At 40.2% G+C, this 16,145-nt stretch overlaps 1 pseudogene; it reads left to right on the plus strand.

Moving 5' to 3' along the window:
- The first annotated feature begins 607 nt into the window (after positions 1-607).
- LOC148908520 (uncharacterized) lies at positions 608-3,901 on the plus strand (annotated as a pseudogene).
- Positions 3,902-16,145: the final 12,244 nt, after the last annotated feature.

A 16,145-nucleotide genomic window follows, 5' to 3' on the forward strand; every position in this document is an offset into this window, starting at 1 on the left:
AAAAGTAAAGGGCAGTTCAGTGCCTTTCGAAATCCAATGCATTGAACCAAAATCTGCAACATCCACTGCAACACTTTATGTGCAGGTACCATATATAAGCCCTACATTTTCCCACAGGTATCCAGCGTGCAGTTGCTTATGAAGATATAATTGATTATGATGGCAATGATGAGATGACAGAGGAAGTGGCTTCAGAAATGAGTGATATCGAGGAGGACGATGATGATGATGTTGAAAGAGTTGAAAATGAAGAAGATGAAGATTGTTTCATGTCAGATGATGGAATGTTAAGTGATGATTACCAGCCAGACAGTGAACCAGACACAGCTGGGGAAGAGGATGGTCAAGATGACACCTGCCAACAAGAAGATGGGTAAGGTTTAGAAAAATTATCAAGGAATATCTAGAAATAAATATGGCTCAAATTATCTTTTGATTGGTGTATTTTCAGGTTTACAAATTTGAGAACAGAAAGGAAATATATTGTGTTCGTGTCAAAGTTGTTACTGTTGTTTCAATTTTGTCACTTGTGTAAATCTGACAACCCATTAGTTGAGTATCGTGAGCGTGGTACCATGATGACAGTCACAACAGTTTGCCAAAACCCAAAATGCCACAAAAAAGAGTTTGTGTGGAACAGTCAACCCCTTATGCCTGGCTCCAGGATTCCTGCAGGAAATTTCCTTCTTTCATTTGCGATACTACTGTCAGGTGGCTGTGCTAGTAAAGTGCTCCAGATGTTTTCACACATGGGCTTAGCATGCATCTCTCTAAGAAGTTACTTTAAACATCAGAGGGTAAGTTCCTTAACATAAACAAGACATTTTATTTTTAAAACCTTTAATACCTGTATCGAGATTGGCACTTCCTTGCATGGCTCTCAGCATCCAACTGTGTCAGTATTTACTTTCAATATATTGTCTAGTGGGCAAACCAAACAAAGATGCAAAGCACTTCCAAATGAGTTTTATTCTCATTACCTTGATTTCCTTTTGATATGCCTCTATTGTGTTCTTATACATATATAACCATTTATCAATTAGGAAAGACTATTCCCTGCTATATATGTGCACTGGAAGAAGTATCAGACACAGATCATGGAGAAGCTAAAGGGGACTGAAGAACCACTGATCATCTCTGGTGATGGAAGATTTGATAGCATGGGCCACAGTGCAAAATATGGGACCTATACGATATTTTGTTGCACTGTGCCTATGATCATTTACTTTGCTCTTGTGCAGGTATGTACTGCAATTTTAATTTGGATTATTTCTTTATGCAATAAAACCAACATGCTGATCACTGCAAATAAGCCTCATAATTTTGCACTAAATTTACTGCAAGTTCTCATCTTATAATTTCAATATATTACTGATGGAAACCCAGACTTCCATTCATGCTGCTTTTTATTTATCATTTCCAGAGAAATGATGCAGGTAGTAGTACTGCTATGGAGATGGTTGGATTCACAAGGTGCATGACATACTTATTAGGGAGTGGCCTTGCTATCAAGACATTTATTTCTGATCGACATACCTCTATTGCCAAGTATATGAGGGAAAAACTAAGTCACATTACCCATTATTTTAATCTATGGCATCTGAAAAAGTATAAGTAATATGTTGATTGATAAATTGTTATGACTGGCACCAAGAAGATATATGTAAATAAATAAAGTGTCAAAGGTGCATTTGAATGTTCATACATAATTCTATGTATCATTGATAACCGGATAGTCAATTACTGTATTATGTCACTGGTATATGAGGTGCATTTTGGAATATCTTGCAGCTGTTAAGAAGGCTCTCCCCAAAATTGCTAAGCTGGATGGATGTCAGGATCTAAAGGACTGGATTCATCCATGTTTAAACCACCTTCACTGGAGCACAACTTCTACAGTCAGTGGGAATGGAAGGATTATATGTGTTAGAAACATAGAATCGAGGCTCCTCTGTCTTTGATTATTTGCATGTTAATTCTGATTTGCCACACCATATTTACTCAATTACGTCACAAGCTATGCCACGTGTAATACCGACAGGAAATGTTAGCTTCGTGCCCAGTTTTAGTCATTAGTTAGTCAGATCGTCCACGCTAGAGTCGTATATTTGGAAGCCAAGAAGTAGTTAAAGTTACCCCCTGGCCCATTAGAGTGCAAGCGGGAACAGATGTGTAAGTACAGTAATTAGCTTTACACCTTGTCCAAGCCCAGCCTCGGGCATAATAGCCTTTTAGTTACTTTATGAGACCCGTCTATGGTTTATACCGTGTTTAGTCAAGCACACGGCAACACCCTGAGATTTCTATTGCTTAGTAAGCATTCAATTTACAAAGCTAGGCCTATATCTGTATTTATACATTTAAATCTGTACCTTTAAGTCTAAAGCCTTTATTGATCTCATTATCGCTAGTATATTTTTCACGTCGCTTGCAGTGGCACACCCTAAGGCATAACCAAAATCGCATCATTTATATTAGTATTCACAAGAGTTTATAATAGTCATTTGATTGCTATGTTATCAAAAAACTATATTTGTATCATTTTACTTGTACCTTTAGTTTCTTAACCTTTTAGAGTTTGTCATACTAAAACTATGATCGGAACGCATGTTATTCTTTATGCGTGTTTCTATTGTCTTGTAATCCTATTATTTAGTAATTAGTTCATTGATTGTATTGTTTTCAGTTTACGTTTGAATATCGTCAATTAAAATCACCATCAATCACAGCCGATTTTCCGTGGTTCCTGACCTATTCAATCAGTAAAGCTTCCCCGCACACTGAGCTTGCCGCGACAAGTTGTTTAGCTTGCTCTTCAACATTCGCCGTAAGCCTAGCGCAACAATATGGGCAAAGTTTAAATCCTTCCTTGGGCACATTGTTAATAAACATGACAATCTTGGCGATAGCTTGTTTCACAAATGTGCTCATGGGCCTGATATCAAACCAAGAAAGTGGCTTCAAAATGGTAACAAAAATATGGTGTCTTGTCATTTAGAGTGGAACACCTATACAAATATAAATATTTTTTAATTATTATTTTACATCATTTTATTGTCCAATTATTATGATAGCATGTTTTTTATTACTGTGTGTCTTTGAAGATTTATGTATCTCTTGTTATTTTATTACTTCAATATAGAAAGTGTATGACAAGCTGACTTCTGCCCTTAACAAAAAAAGTCTTGTCAAAGGCATTCAGCAAGCTTCACCTATAGACCAGACCAGCTGTTTAGAAGGGTTTCACTCCGTTCTAAACCACTTCTCTCCAAAAATGCTTTCCTATTCACATTCAGGAATGTTATGCAGGTATGTATAATAATGCATGAATTATGGGTTATGTTGTAGCCTGACAATCACCTTGCTTTTTCTACACCTCCCTCTACCTCTCTTCTCTTTTTGTAGACACATACTTGCTACCATACATTTCAATTCCAACCTTGTGCGTGAAGTCAAGAAAAAGCCAAATGGTCTTAACCAAGTTAAAATTGTGTATCCAAAGTTTAAGAATGGAGAAGCAACAGTCAAAGATGTCAGAGTAAAACCAAATTTTGGTAAGAAATAATATACATACATTACTGTGTTTTGTTATACTGGAGTGATATAGTGTTCACACTAAACCAGTGAAACCAATATCAACTTTTAGTACCAAATGTAACAATAGAACAGAGGATTCTGTATCAATTAGTACTATTTATTATTCACAGGTTTAGTGCGTGCATTCTGCACAGCGTAGACCTTAATATGTATATATATATATATATATTTTTGCATGTTGCTTCAATTACTCCGTTTTTGTCCTGCAGATTATGTGGAAGATATTTTCAACACATACTTAAAGGCATTTGGTCAACCAGGTTCTCTTGAGGATGCAAGAAAAGAGCTGAAAGAAATGAAATGAAAAAACGACCCAAAACAGGTAAAAACACTGGAAGGAACAGCCAAGCTCTACTTTGTTTTACTTATTGGAAGCCAAGTCGTTCTTGTTGTGACGTCATTCGACGCAAACTAGGTACCAGACCTCGCAATCCCGTCCAAATCGGTAGGGCGTGGCAAAACTGCGTACTTTAGGGCGTTATATCTCCGAGAATATTTAGTCAATCGAAAAATTTTTTTTTGTTTATTCATCTCCAACACACAGAAAATCAAAATTGATCATAATCCTATAAAGGTCATAGGCACTTTAAAGTGCAGCACCTTGTAAATTCGTTTGGGCAAGACATGGTCTCTGGAGTCACTGCAGGGCGACAGAAAACTCCCAAGCACATACTTCTTTCGTACGCTGTTAAATCGCTTACCAATAATGTCGAATTGATCCAAATCTTAAATCGTCGTGGTCACGGAGTAGCATACTCTCAGATAGCATTCAAAAAATGGCAATGACACTAGAAAACGCGATCCCTTTACCAAAGAAAATATAACCCTACTACAACGCAACACTCGCCTGGGACAACATTGATAGAACAGAAGAAACTCTCTGGTGGTGGAACTTCCCATCGAGTTAGTGGAATCGCAATCCAAGCTCCTTACTTTGGACGCCACCTTACATCATCCATTCCTGTACCTACTAACCTACTATAGCAAAGACCAAGCAAAGAGGTGTGAGTGTGGTAAGCGATCATGAACTACCAGTTTACAATGCTGAAGAACGCCGTGAGCCTTCCGCGAGATTCTATGTGAAAGTGACGTCAGCAGAAATAGAACTCAATATTTTGAAGAAGAACAGAGAATTGCTGGGTGGACAGATTTCAATATTTCTGTGCGAAATGAAGTCGTCAACCAAGACAATATTGGATATTTACCAACAATTAACGCACTGTCCACTGTCTATGAGGTATTTGACCAGTCCTTGAAAAAATCAAGAATTGTGGTGGTTTTGACCAAGCTTTTTATGCGAAGGCGATTGAAATTAATTGGAAGCACTCTGTGAAGTTCAATGATATCATTCTAAGGATGGGTACGTTTCACATTATTTGTACGCTTTTGGCTATCATCGGAAAGCGATTTCAAGATGCAGGACTTAAGGACGAAGGTATAACCGAGCCTTGAGATTCTACAACTTCTTTCAGGAGAACTACATGGTAGGGATTCGACACATTAATTTACAGCTTTTATGACGCATTTCGCTACGCCTCAATGCGTTTACAATGTGTATCACAAATAAACTATAATTAAGACATAAGAAATATTATATATATATATATATATAGATAGATAACTAGACTAAAATGTTATAATAATGATAATCTAAAACAAATTAATTAATATATAGCTAATATAAAAAGTATGGTTAAAACAAATATAGGGTTAAAATTAATATAGCATAATAAGATAGTATAATCTGTATTTTGTAATAACGCAATAGATCAGTCAAAAGTTCTTTGAAAAGATATGTTTTAACTAAATTTAAACTGTTTAACAGTATCAGCATTTTTCATTATTTCTGGTAGGTTATTCCAGAGCTTAGGCATTCTCTATCGCCTTAAGTAGATGTAAATGACTTAGGAACTATCAATAGCCTCTTAGAAGCAGAGCATAAAGAGCGCTTAGGTGTATAAGATAGTATACTGTTTAAATACGTTGGTGCATAACCGTTAATAATCTTAAAAGTAATTAGTAAGACCGTAAAAGTTATTCTTTGCTTAATAGGCAGCCAATGCAATTGACGTAAAACAGGTGTTATATGTTCTCTGCGCTTAGTTTTAGTTGTTAGTCTGGCAGCTGAATTTTGCGAGCGCTGCAACTTATTTAATTGCTTTGTAGGTAAACCATGCAAGACGTTATTGCAATAGTCTAATTCAGACGTCACAAAAGCATGTACTAGGCGTTCTGTGCTACATGGTTGCAGAAACATCACAACAGTGACAAGAGCATGGTGAACAAAGCCTTTTGAGGCTACAAAATACAAAATACAGATTATACTATCTTATTATGCTATATTAATTTTAACCCTATATTTGTTTTAAGGCTATAAGCTAGTAAAAGTGACCTTTAGAACTTAAGTGAAAACCCATGTGAAGAAGAGTTCCAAAAGAAACTAACATCTAAATCGTTCTCTAGATTGGTTGAGATGTAGAGGAAGTAAATAGTCAGCGTAGCGGCTCTCTGGGGACTGGGGAGGGAAAGGGGAGGCGAAAAGGGAGAGGGAGAGCCTGCAATGATGATCCTCGTTTTACTATTACTCCCCCTGATTAATATGCATAAAATCAGCCAATCAAAATTCGCTCGATTAGAATGGAATGTAAACATCAAGCTGTCAGACTCACGTTTAGCAAATTGTTATTAATCGCGGTGAGAATCACCCAAATAAAGGCAGAAAATTAATAGAAAATAATCCCAATGTCAATTGTCGTCTTTGCAAAAATAGCCTTCTTGTAAAGTTTGGCAATACAGTTCAATCTTGCACAAATTTGTTCAAGCCATCGTCCAGAGAAGGGAGTAAAGGAGTAATACACAACGACATTTTGAAGAAGTTCAACATCTCTGTCGCAAAATTACCTGGTAAATCCACCGTAATTTGTAATCCTTGTGGCAGAAAAGTCCGAACACTAGACAGCACACGTACGAACAATTAAAGCAAGGAACAGATAGAACGTCAACAGACGCCGCTAGCGCGGGCGCTTCTCCTAAAATAAGAAGTCCTTCCCGCAAAGTTCGAAGAGTTCGATCGCCAGCCGCGAAGAAAACTTATACTTTTGAACGCGAGGCGCTTAAAGAAAACCTAGTTACCAACGCTTTAAATATTGACGATCTTCAGCCAGATGCTGAAACTGCAGACATTAAAGTTGTCATAGCATACCCGAGCGGGAATGTTATTGTAAAGAAACTTTTTGACAGCATAAGTAAGGCTATAATAAGAAATATTTCACTGAAGCATTGGCAGCATGCTATAAGCTCTATTTTCACCCATCAAACCCTCCGCGAAGAGCTTCATTGCAAGTTAAAAAGGGAAATAAAAAAAGAAGTAATTGAGTACTCACGATCTGACAATGTTTTAAAGAATAGCGAGCCAGACCAGCTTGCCGTCTTCTCCAGCTGTATTCTCTTTCACGAGGTTGACACTTGCTGCCCATTCTTTAGCACTCTCCTAAAAAGCGCCTGCAATTATGACGACGATAACGTAAAAGAGAAGTGTGTCAACGTAATGGCTCTTGCTAAATCTACCCTACTTCGTTGCAGAAACGCAACATTGTCTGCTGTAGGCTAAAGAATGTCTACTCTACTATTCCACAGTGGCCCAAGTTTTACAGACCACGTTAGGCTAAATCATTTAGGCGTTCGCATGTCTCCTCAAATGTCTATCGTGCTGCAACGCAAGATGGTCGAAAATTCTAACTTTAAAGTTGTACTTTGGAAGCGTGAAATAGAAGCTAACAAAACTGCGCTACTTCTGCTGAAAGAAATTAGAATGAAGCAAATCCACCAAAGGCAAGATGACGACATGGTCTGCGAAACGGATATCGACATTGCAATGGACACTTTGTCAGGTTATCGCTGCTTTACCAGTACATCTTACGAGAAGGCCACCTCAGTTTTAAAGGACGTTCAGTCGAATATGTTAGATACAGCTATAACCGAGGATGCTTTGAATGATGTCATCACGAAGTTAAGAGGAGAGAGATTACCCCATTACAAGTAAGATTTCTAAAAAAAATAATCGTAGTAATAATAATACAACCTTAATATAAAAGGCGAAATTGCATGCACATCAATCAAACGAAATCTGACAAAATTACTTTAAGACTTTCCCTTGGTATGCAGAATTGTAGTAATCGAATCAATAGCCACATTTTAAAGGATATAAATATTTATATATTATATTTATTAATATCATTTTTGTGAGTCAGCTTGAACTATTTGTATTTCTTTCATTTACTTAGCTCTCCAGATATTACCATGCCAGATGATAATGCAACGAAACAAACAAACAAACAAAAAATGCAATGGCTACTAGATTTATGCACTAAGCATGTAGAAAAGTATGTTGTAAGATATGATGTAACAACAGTTGTGTCACAAACTGAAGAGCTTGACAGAAGCACCAGGCAAAGATATTCTTGTAGGACGGAGGGATGCCCTAAAAGCTATGTGCATCATAGTCGGAGAGTTAGGTACATGCATATCCACTGCTCAGTTATAAACACAAAATAAAAGTGTGCAACATAAATACTGCTAAATTATGCTAATCCTATTGTTTTCTATTGTTTAATTAGCACTATTTACTACTAAATAGTGCAAAGTGGTGCACACTTTTTGTGTTTGTACTCTATAACCAAGGCCACCTAATTAATGTTTAATTAAAAAAACCATTATACTAGCCAATAAGATTAGATGTTCCCAACCTTTTATATTCATACAACTTTGATTTAATGGCCTTGTTTTAATGGTCACACTGTATTAATGTACAGCAAAATAATTCGTTTGTGGTTTATAACATGACAAATAAAAAGAATGACATGGTTTCACAGGTCAACCGCTCTAATATGATTTTTTAATGTAATATAGACATGAAGTTGTCGACCACAACCTCAAACTACAGATTTTCCTTGTGGATGAAAGAGCTGTAATTGTGGACTTGTGTTGAGCACCAAGGCCATCAGAAATAGGTATGTTTTTTAATTGTTGTAATTATTGTTCTGTAAAACCTTTCTGCAGGCAATTTATGTATTATTCGAAATTCAAAGTTCTTATACTATTCACCATTGAATCAAACACAGTAGTACCAATTAAACCATACAAAATAAAAAGTGTATTGGTCACTATAGTGCTATATAATAATAAATACTATTAAATTGTGAAAAAGATTCAAACTACTAAGAACTATAAACAGATTATTGTATGAAAAATATTCTCACCAGGCATGAAAGTAAAGAACACCAAAGGCCTGCTGGTGCGCAGCAAGGACTAAGTACCAATGAGCCAGAGAAAGAAGATCCTAACGATTATATCTTTAACTACCACCAACAAAAGCTGGCATTTGGTCTATTGCTTATGGCTTTTGAAGATGCAGTAAAGGAAGGAGATGGGCAATGTCTGTTTCAAATTTACAAATTTACATTACTGATTTATAAGACACACAACCATAATAAGTATGCATATGTCAATTTGTTATATTTAGTCAAGATATGTGCAATTATGCTAGAGTTTGAAGCAGAAAGATTGAAAGGGAATAGGTTTATTGATAAGCATGGTGGAAAGTGTCTAAATATCCCACTTGATCTTCACAAAGAAGTACTACAGGTATATACATTAATTAAAATAAAGTAATGCATATCAGAAAGTATAAATAAAGCATATTGAACATTATGCACTCTAATACTTGTTTTCTAATCCATGTGCAATTATCAGTTAAAATTATTGTTTGTTGATTATACAACTGATCTTCAATGGGTTGTCCACCTTTTTATGAAACATTATATTGGAAATGTCTTTTTGAAGGTGGATGATCAGGCTGTAGCTAATGAGCAAATAATAATACATTAAATGCATCTAAATATTATTATTTTTATTATGTCCATACTTCTGGTAGTTCGTCTGAGTCATAGCCATCATGATCCCTGTCATCCTCCGTACAAACTTCATCAAACATTTGACTAAGAGAGTCCATCATGCTTGCATAGTTCAATTGTGCTTCCTTAGTAACATCTGTCATAACAAGAAGTTCCATACACTCATCAAAATTTGGTATGTCTTGAAAGATTTCTTGAATGATTTCAAGAATTTCTATAGCATGAACCAAGCAAAAAACTGGACATGTTTCCAAGATTTCATAAACGGAAAACAGTTTTGAACAGTTTTTACAAACATCCTAAATTAATTGTTGAGAAATTCCATGATAGGAAACCTTGTCAATTAACCCACCAACTTCCATTCCCAACTGCACTTCTTTAAGCGCTTCTTTAAGACAATCTCTGTCTTCCTCTGCTACTGGTCTTGAGAGCAAATGTGGTGGTGGCAAATCATCTATACATTCATTGTATGGCAAGCAGTCACACTTATCTCCTTTGCACTTGCATTGTTTTGTGCAACAAGAACAACAAATTTGGCCTGGGCTTAATGGTTCTATCTTATCATCCAGACTATAATATCCGGCAACCCGCAAACAGCCACTTTCTCTGCATTCAGTAGTTGTCTTATTGGCTCTTCACATAAACTGGTTGGCCATGGTAAACTAGGAAAACATGGCTGGGAAACATATCTCGGCCTGCTCGGCCAGCTTCTTGATGAAAGTCTAATATGTTTCTTGGGGGTCCCCAGTTCAAGACAAATCTGACGTCAGGGAAATTAACCCCCATACTAAGTGCCGAGGAAGCTACCACCACTCTGATCTTTCCTTGACCTTTGAATGACTCAACTACCCTATCCTTATTTTTCTGCCAGGAACTAGAATGATAAATTCCCAGTATGCAATCTTTTGGGGAGCTTGAACCTTCAGGAGAGTATGCTGATTTGAGCATAAGGTGATTTATCACACATGCAATGTCATTCATCAGATTGCAGAATATGATCGTCTTGTCCATTCTCCTTCTCCTTTCTCTTTTATCATCTAGATAAGCCATTCCAGACTAGAGAACATATCCTGGTTAAGAACTTTCTTGACAGAAAATCGCAGTTTTTCTGTGTTTAGACTTAGCTTGAGGATGGTGGCATTTCGTAGCACCAGGTTATCCACGATTGTTTTAATGGTCTTGTCATCTGCCGTTCCAGTGAGAGCCAATACTGGTGTACCTTTATGTAAAATACAGACATGACTGAGAAAATCAACTTCAGATTAGTGACACATTCAAAAATTCAGAAGTAATAATTATCAATTGTGTAATCTTAAGATTTCAATTCTTTTCCCAACACTAAAAAAAAAAAAAAAGTTAAAAAAAAACAATAAGTTCAATACTGTATTTACTAGCCAGCGTAGCGGACATAAAAGCTGCTTCAACCATACCCGCACACCACTTTTACAAATCAATACAAAAAACAACAACAAACTTTATTCGCAAATTTCAGTAGATTACAGATACGTATAGTAGTCTATAATTATAGCATCAAGAGAAAATATATAAAAGATAGTTATTTTGTTGTAGTGCCTAAAGGCTAAATAAACTGGGAAGTGTTCATGCTAGCCTTTAGTTGCTCAATTGTTTGAATAAAATATAATGAAAAAGAAAGTGAAATTCTAAGTGACTTTCATGAAAGTATGGTGTCGCGGTTCCAAGGCTGTCGCACTCCACAGCAAGAAAACGCTAGTGTTCAACCAGTGCATGGTCTTGAAATGTTTTTGTTAGACAATACACGGTGAAAACTACAATAAACGATTACAATAATGAGATGAGGAATAGGAATCACTTGGGCAGGATAAAGTACAAACATAATAAAATTCTGAGGTAAAAACTTACATCTTTCGGGCGTAAAAACTCCACAGAATACAGAACAATGTTAAGACTTAAGACTACTAGAAAAACACGTGAAGACAGGGGACGCTAAAGGATCATATTACACCGGAAACGAAATACGAACAAGAAAGGATAGGTTAGGTATTAATGCAAATAAACGCTTGAGACACTAATAGCCTAAAAATATAAACACTAAACGTAACACTCCTCGCCCAAGGATACAACTCCTTGCTAATAGGATATGAAACTAGAGTTCATACATTATGAAGAATCAATTCTAAAACAAAAAATGTAACTGTAACTAGAGTTCGTGTAATGTTCCTTTAAAGCCACCAGGTCAACTACCTAGTCGTGGGTGGATGACACGAGAAACACTAGCTGGGAGACTGGTCGGAGAAGAACTTTGCCATCTGCTTTGCGGACTTCGGCCTTTCTTACTCTGCCGTCTTCACTCTCAAAGGCCTTGATGACTTTACCAAGGGGCCAATGGTTTCTATGACTTTCTTCGTCTTTGATAAGCACCACATCTCCTTCCGTTAGGTTGGGTCTGGGGTCCTGCCATTTTGGTCGTTTCTGTAAGTTTTGCAGGTATTCACGACGCCATCTGGTCCAGAACTGGTCCGCCAGGTATTGCACTCTCCTCCATCGCCTTCGTGCGTACAAGTCTTCCGGGACGAAGTCTCCTGGTGGGGGGTTGAGGGGTCTTTCCTTTGCTGTGAGTAGCATTGACGGTGATAGGGGTCGAGCGTCATCTGCTTCAGACGGAACAGTGGCTATTGGGCGTGAGTTTACTATGGAGGTGACTTCAGCCATCAGAGTAGATAGCAGCTCGTGAGTCAGTTGAGAACTTCCAATTTGGGTCAGCATGCTGTTGAGTACGCTACGTATGGTGCGAATTTGTCGTTCCCACACTCCGCCAAAGTGAGAGGCGTGGGGTGGATTGAATGCCCATTCGTAGCCGTGCTCCGTCGCATAGCGCTCAATCTTTCGTTGATCCGCTTCTGATAAGGACTGCTCTAACTCGGACTTCCCACCAATGAAGTTGGTGCCACGATCACATCGGATTCCTGAAGCGGGTCCTCGGATTGCGAAGAATCTGCGAAGTGCACAAATGAAGGAGCTAGCGTCCATGGTTTCGAGGAGCTCGATGTGGATGGCTCGAGAACTGAGACAGGTAAACAGCAAGCTCCAACGTTTGGAGTTTGCCGCACCTCCTCGTAATCTGCGAGTTGTGATATACCATGGACCGAAGACGTCAATACCGATACTTGTAAAGGGTGGGCTTGGTTCTGTGCGCTCTTTCGGCAGGTCTGCCATGAGTTGTGTCATCGGCTTTCCTCTTGCCTTCTTGCAGGTGATGCAAGTGCTGAGGACCTTTGTCACTGCTCCATGACCCGATATTATCCAGTAACCCGCTTGGCGTACGGCACCATGAGTAATTTGTCTTCCTTGATGGTGGACAGCTTGATGGTAATGGCGGATTAATAACTCCGACAAGTGATGGTTCTTTGGCAGTACTGAAGGGTGCTTCTCTTTGAAGTCCATGGGGGAGCGTCGTAGCCTTCCTCCAACTCGTAGGATGCCGTTCTCATCTACGAAAGGGTCTAGACCGTATAGTGGAGACCTTTTAAGTGTGCTCCGTTTTCTCCTCGAGGTGTCACGCTGGCTATCAACCTGTTCCTGTAGGCCCTTGAGTTGAGCGATTTCATCTGAGAAGGTCTCGCTCTGCACTATTTTGGTGAGGATGGCTGTTGCTTTTTCGAATTCCGTCACTGTGGGACGTAAATAGCTGTTTGTGGTGCTGAGAGGATCGAAGTCTGGGTCTTTCCTGCGGTCTCCATTTATCTCTCTAGCTTTGGCTATCAGCATCGCGACACTTCGTTGCAGGGATGTCCACGTCGAAAAGCGGGTGATTCTTGAGACGCCGAAGTTTTCGATGTTTGTGGACTTTGTTGTAATTTTCCTCACCTCCGGATCATTCTCGAGTAGAGTTACATTCCCCGATGAGGGCGTTGCAGCATCGCGACACGTCAGGAAGGCTGGGCCTCTGAACCATATCGTCGCCTCCAATTTGTCTGCTTCAACGCCGCGGGTGGCGAGGTCTGCTGGATTTATTTTCGGTGTCCACGAATCTCCACTGATGAGGGTCTGAGATGGTCCGGATGATCTGTACCCTATTGGCAACATACGTGTAGAAGCGCCTGGCTTCGTTGTGGATGTATCCTAGGACGACTTTCGAGTCCGTGTAGAAGATTACCTCATCGATCTGCATGTCTATTTCAGTCAAGATTCTTGTAACAGCCTGTGCGGCAAGTACTGCACCGCACAACTCAAGGCGCGGGATACTCGTAGGCTTGATCGGTGCAACTTTGGACTGACCAAACAGGAAACTTGTGTGTACTTCGTTGCGGTCATTTCTCAAGAGAAGGTAGACTACTAGACCGATTGCTTCTTCGCTTGCATCACAGAAGGAATGGACTTCAGCTCTGGAGATCAATCCAAAGTCTTCCGGATGAATACAGCGCGGAAGGGAGAAACTCTCAAGGTTTGAAAGCGCGTCTCTCCAGCGTTGCCACTCTTGCGTTTGATCCTTTGGTAGGGGGTCATCCCAGCCCAAGCGGTCGCTATTTGCCGTTTTCCCAATGTTAACAACCCTTTGAAGGAAGAGCTTTCCCTTCAAGGTGACCGGTACTGCCATACCCATTGGGTCGTAGATTGAGTTGATCACTGAAAGTATCCCTCTTCGGGTGAACGGCTTGTCTGGAATGGATACCTTAAAGGTGAACTTGTCCTCTTGTAAGTTCCATTGGACTCCTAGAGTGCGTTGACTTGGGAGCAAATCTTTGCGCAAGTCTAGATCTCTAACGTCTTTCCCCCTGTCTTGAGCCGGCAGGGCTTCCATTACTTCCACGGAGTTGGAGACCACCTTGTGTAGGCGTATGTTTGCGGCTGCTAGTGCTGCTTGTGCGTTTCTCACGAGATTGATCGTCTCTTCTTTTGTGTTGCACGAGATCAGTCCGTCGTCAACGTAGAAGTTCCTACAGATGAACTCTTTGATCTTCTCGCCATGTTCCTCCTCGCCGTCAAGCGCCGTTTTGCGAAGGCCGTATGTGGCTATGGCGGGACTCGGTCCGTTGCCGAAGAGATGCACCGTCATCTGATATTCGATGATGCCGTCTGTCGGGTCGTTGTTTCTGTACCACAGGAACCGTAGGAAACTTTGGTGTTCGGGCTTGACCTTGAACGAGTGGAACATCTGCTCCACGTCACACATTGCGGCAACGCTGTAGCGTCTGAAGCGTAGAAGTACTCCGAACAAGTTGTTCATGAGATCTGGGCCTGTTAGGAGCTCTTTATTGAGCGACACTCCGTTGAATTCTGCAGAGGAGTCGAATACCACGCGGATCTGCGTAGGCTTTTTTGGATGGTAGACTCCGAAATGCGGCAGGTACCACACCTTTCCGTTGTCATCGCGACATTTCGGTTGTGGGTCAGGGACCGGCACTGCATGCTTCTTCTCCAGGATCTTAGCCATGAATTCTAAGTAGTCTTTTTCCATCTGAGGCTTTCTCTTCAGAACTTTCAGGAGTCCGGCAAGGCGGCTCTCCGCTTGTTTCCTGTTGTTGGGCGTATTAACGTTCTCTGAGCGAAAAGGTAGTGGCATTACCCAGTTTCCTTCTATATTTTTATGGATATTCTCTTCCATTATTTTCAGAAACTTCCTATCCTCTATCGAGAGGTTGACATCGTTATCAGATGAGGTTGTGTGGTACACGTCGTCCTCGATTTTCTTACGTGCGTGGTCACTGAAACTTTCTTTGACTTGGAAGTGGTTCGGGCAGGGCAAAGCCTCTACCTCGAAGTTGCCGTCTGTGAGGTCACCTGTCGAGGGGTGCCATGTTGTAGTGCGCTTCGTAGAGACATGAAATGGGCCTCCAATGCGGTTTAAGCACACTTGACCCGAGATTGTCCAGCCTAGGTCGAGTTTTTGAGCCCATGGAGCTCCCTTCGGGCCGTTCTTGAAAGCTCTCACCTTCAGCAACTCGGGGGCGTCTCTGCCTATAAGAAGGTGGACTTCCGCCTGACCGTCTACAGGTGGGATCTCCCTGACGATGCTTTGTAGATGGTCGAAGCGTTTCGCTACTTCGGGCGTGGGAATCTCAGTCTTGTCCCGTGGGATGTGTGTACACTCTACTAGGGTTGGAAGCTTGAGTGTTTTTCCGCTAGCTGTGATCATGACGTCTGCGACTCGGCGACCATAGTTCACTATCTTCTCTCCATTGCATGTCGATAACAAGTATCTCTCTGGTGAGCCGTAGGACTTCAACTTGTTCGCCAGTTCCGGTGAGATTAGGGATGCGTTACTTTGATCATCCATAATGGCGTACACTCGATGAAGTTCTTTGGGTCGATGCTGGCTATATACGTCGACGAGCAGTATTTTGCTGCAAGATGTCCCTCCCCTTTGACAGACCGACGTGCAGTTGGGCTTGATTTCTTCCTCTTTATCCTTGTGAAGAATGGTCGGGTGGCGACTGCTTTCGCACTTCTCGCAAGACACTATGGCTTTACATTCCTTTGATAAATGTCCTGGTTCAAGACAGCGGAAACAAAGCCTTTCCTTCAGAACCCACTCGCTTCTTTCGTTCAGAGACTTTTCCTCGAAGGCTTTGCATTCGAATATTGAGTGGCCAGTGCGGTCGTGAAACTTACAATGTTTCTCTTCTCCCTTGGTTTTGCTGGTCTTCAAGACGCGTC

This window comes from Actinia tenebrosa, unplaced genomic scaffold, assembly GCF_029948245.1.
Source record: "Actinia tenebrosa isolate PJP-AT-01 unplaced genomic scaffold, QUT_ActTen_1.0 PGA_scaffold3__52_contigs__length_22856419, whole genome shotgun sequence".
NCBI lineage: Eukaryota > Metazoa > Cnidaria > Anthozoa > Actiniaria > Actiniidae > Actinia > Actinia tenebrosa.